Genomic DNA, 4,387 nt, shown 5'->3' on the forward strand with positions numbered 1-4,387 from the left:
AGCACTGGGGAGGGGGGAATATGGTGCCCCCCAAATTCATGATGCAAAATTAAAACAATACTAATCCCCTAAAATATTTTTTTGTTTTTCAAAATGACACAAAATTTACACATATGCTGAAATGCACATGCATATAGGTCCTGTGCAACCTCACATCATTTTGATCTACTTTAGTAGGACACCCCCTGGTTTAGGTGGGTGTTAGGAAGAGAACAGGAAAATGGGAGAAGGGTGCCTGGGAGAGTGTAAGGAAGCCTAACAAAGTTCTGAGTTTTCACATGATTTTTTAAAAATATCAAATCTCATTTTATTTTATTTTTAAAAATCTCATTTGGTGCCCCTGCTTTTCTGGTGCCCTAAACACATGCTTAGCCTCCCTGTTGGATAATCCAACGTTGCGTTTTCCACTTGCTGGCTTCTGGCTAGCCTCAGTCAAACCCCATAGACTCTCTTTGTCGGAAGATGATGAGTCTGCCAGACCTGACCACCTTTTACCATTGAGAGTTGGCTGAGCTTCCTCAGAAGACAGCTGGCAGTTGCTGAGTGCTAATCCCAGGGCCCCATCGTTATCATTTTCCCAATCATTTCAAGTTGTTTGAAATTCCTTGACCAATTGAAGATGATTCTCACACCAAATCCAGGCTACAGAAAAGGTTGGCACAAGGATCATAGAATCGTAGAGTTGGAAGGGGCCACGAGACTCCTCTAGTCCAACCCCCTGCAATGCAGGAATCTTTCACCCAACATGGAACTCAAACACACAAAGTCTCATGCTCTACTGACAAAATGTTATGGCAGAAGCAGCAGAAACAGGAATGGCCATCCCATTATGCATAATTTCAGAGGGGAACATGCATTTGCTGCTGCAACAGTGTGGCTATGCTGTCTCAGTACACACCCTTCTGCTCTTCAGGAACACCAGAAGGCAGAGTCAAGACCGGAAACTGTGTGCTATAATATGGCCATTGATAGGATATTATGCTTGCAGCACTGAAGCCTCTGTTTGGCTCAGCTAGTCCACTGGCACACAACATCACAATCCTGACAGCAACGTTGACATGGTTTGCAGTCCAAACCCTGCAAGGTAATGGGAAATTGTCAGTTTGACTGCAATAAAAAAAATATTGGACTGCAATAAAAAAAATATTGTACAGGAAGAACCTTGTAGGGCAGGCTGAGGGCTAGAAAAGGATAGGACAGGGAGCCAAGGGGCAAGATGGCAAAAGAAAGGGTCAAATGGAAGCAATGGAATGAGAAAGAATAACCTGGGGAAAGGATAGGTTGAGGACAAGACTTGAGGCAAGGAAAGGGGCTAATGAGAGGGGGGCTTCAGATGATGAAATTCTTAAGATCAGCTTGCCTTCCGGGGCGGGGGGGGGGGTAGAAGGATACAGAAGGTACCAAGGAGTAGGGCTGCCATACATCTGGATTTCCACGGACATTACCAGGATTTCAAAGTCAGAATTGGCATCCATGTGGGAATGTTAAGGATAGTAGGAAAGGATATATTGAATAAGTACAGTGGTACCTCGCAAGACGAATGCCTCGCGCAACGAAAAACTCGCTAGACGAAAGGGTTTTGCGATTTTTTAGGTGACTCGCAAGACAAATTTTTCTATGGTCGTGCTTTGCAAGACGAACATTTCAATGCATTCCTATGGGAATTAAATTTCAATGCATTCCTATGGGAAACCGTGCTTCGCAAGACAAAGAATTAATTTCGTCTTGCAAGGCACCGTGTATTATCCTTCCTTCACTCACACCAGTGAGTAATGTAGCAGAGCAGATTCCCCTCAATATAGTAGGAAGCTGGTCTGCAGATTCGTTTGAATCTCTTTAGTTAAGTAATCCAATCTGTCTTGTCCAGATGGATTATTCCTAGTGTTCCCTTTGATCCTTCTTAATAAAGACACAAGAGTCTTTCCTTAAAGTAACAAGACGTTTACTCACATTTCAGTTCATGATTTGATCCCTGAAAGGCTGGCTTTAATTAGTTACATAACAAACTCTGAGTTCATCTCACATGCAGATGGAGCTCACGTGCTGCTGGCTAAGAACCAGCAGACAGCAAAATTACATTAAGAGAACAAAATGGCAGCAAGAGAGCAGCAAGCAAGAGATCTGTGCGAGAGAGAGAAAATGGCTGTGTGACTCGGCTCTTTTATGCAGTCAGCCAGGATCACACCCATCTCCCAGGTCACACGAAGGGGGAGGATGCTCCAGACCAGCGGAACAGGAAGTTACACTGACTGGAGTAACATCCCGCTGCCTGTGCCCACTCTAGGGAAATAAAGAATGTTGTACTTGACTGTTCCAATGGATTACATCCCACAATCCAAGCGGCACTTTGTCTGGATTTTAGGCAAGTCAATTGAAAAATCGTGGTCTTTTGGTGTTTTTGTTAAAAAAATAAAATAAAATAAAAAAGCTCAGCAACTTGGTTGTCCTAGTTTTTACTTTTTGAAATATGGCAACCCTACAAAGGAGGAGGAAGTATAAATGAAACAGGGAGTGGGGCAGAGTAGGAAGTGGGCTGAAAAACCTGGTGAAGACATGGGACTGAAGGTGTGCCAACTCCAAGGGGCCGAGGTGCCTTTGGCCACCTCAGTGTTGGGGGACGCTGCAGAAACTGGTGCAGCCTAGCAGAAGGCTGCCCTGACCTGTGCGGTGCCGAGAGACATGTGTGATGTCAAGCACATGCAACGCACCCTGGGGCCCCTCAATCTTGGGGGCAATGGGGTGCTTCTGAGCCAAGGAGAAAGAAGATTGTGGTGAAGTCACGCTCATGGCCCAGGAGAGGAGGAGCCATGTCCCGTGGCCAGGAAGGAAATGTCCAGACAAAGGAGGAGATTTGGGGGGCTGGGTAATTGTGGGCCAAAGACAGAAGGGAGAGTCATACCCTGTCACCTGTGTGAGGCAGAAATGGGACACTTGTGGCCCTCTAGGTGTTGTCCCAACTCACATTATTCGCTGACCATTGACCACGCTGCCTAGGTCTGGTGGGGGCTGGAGCCCAGCAGCATCTGAAAGGGCCACATGCCCCCTTTGCCACCATCCCTGCTGTAAGAGCTGCTGGGCAGGGATTCAACTCTGCCAGTTCTGTTCTCAGCTACCACTGCAAGAGTGTGGCCTGGCAACCCCATAGAGGATGAGGATGAGGATCAAACTCAGAAGGTGGGTGGGGCAAGCAGCAGTGGTGCTGGCAGGGGAAATGGGGAGACTTGGAGGGTATGCAATGAGATCTGAATGAGCCTCTTACCCACAGTGCTACACCACCTCTCTGAAGATCTCCCCCACTGAAGATTTTAGATAGAGTAGACTCGACTCTGTGGAGCTGGGGGTGGCCAGGGGGTGGTGTGCCGGAATGAAGGAGCGCCCTAGGGAGTAGAGGCCTTTATCTTGGCAGCCAAATTTGGCTTCCACCCCCACATCCCACCAACATGACAGTCAGCCAGAAATAGATCAGCATGCGTTAAGGAACAAAGAGAATGGCTGTGGCAACTACAAATTTGCGCTCACTTTTAAAGCAAACAGCTAATGAGTGCTTGGGAGAAAGGAAGAGGAGGAGCGAGGGTTTCACCCACTTCATTAGGCCCAAGATTGCCAACTTTTCTGCTATTTGCTGGCAGGCCTCTCCACTTAGGTTTTAACAGCTGCATGGCCGGCTGAAGTTCAGAAACAGAAGTTCAGCAAGTGAAGACTCCTGCAGTATTGCAGTGTGTGTTATTCTGAAGGGCTCCGTGTTTCCCTCCGAAATTCTGGAGCCCAACTGAACTGCCCTTCTGCCTACCAATAAATTTCACAAGTCCACCTGAGCAAACTAGAAAGCAACAGGACTTACTTCCCTCCAGTGAATGTGCAGAGGAGAACACAATAGTTTAAAACTTCAAAGTGGGGGAAATGAGTGCAGCAACTGCAGGCCGATCCAGGCTGAGTGTTAGGGCTGCTAAATCTCAAAATAAATACAGTGAGTCCAACAGCAGAGCCCAAGGAGTTTTTTTGGGGGGGAGCAATGCCCAATAGTTTTCGACATCTGAGTGTGAATCCTGCTACAAAAACTCATGCTAGAGGCACATCTAAAAGCACAGCAGGGTGGGTAGGCCTCACTCAGTGCTTTCCTGGAAACGGGTCCAAAAGCAGGAAATCCAGCGAGACTGGCTTTCCATGTGTGTCTGTGTGTTTTGGGTTGGCAACACTACTGAGGACATAACTACACATTCTGTACATGCCCAGGCACTCTCTTCCACCTCATCGTTTCTCCGCTGCCAATCACCCCTTCCTGAAGCGGCTTTTCTTGGGGTGCTGGAGGGAGATCTCTGGGTGCTGATAATGTAAGTCAATTAGGCCCTGAGAAAGAAACATTAGCAAGGCTGGTTAAGGGCTGGTT

Source organism: Lacerta agilis, chromosome 16 (assembly GCF_009819535.1).
Source record: "Lacerta agilis isolate rLacAgi1 chromosome 16, rLacAgi1.pri, whole genome shotgun sequence".
Classification (NCBI taxonomy): domain Eukaryota; kingdom Metazoa; phylum Chordata; class Lepidosauria; order Squamata; family Lacertidae; genus Lacerta; species Lacerta agilis.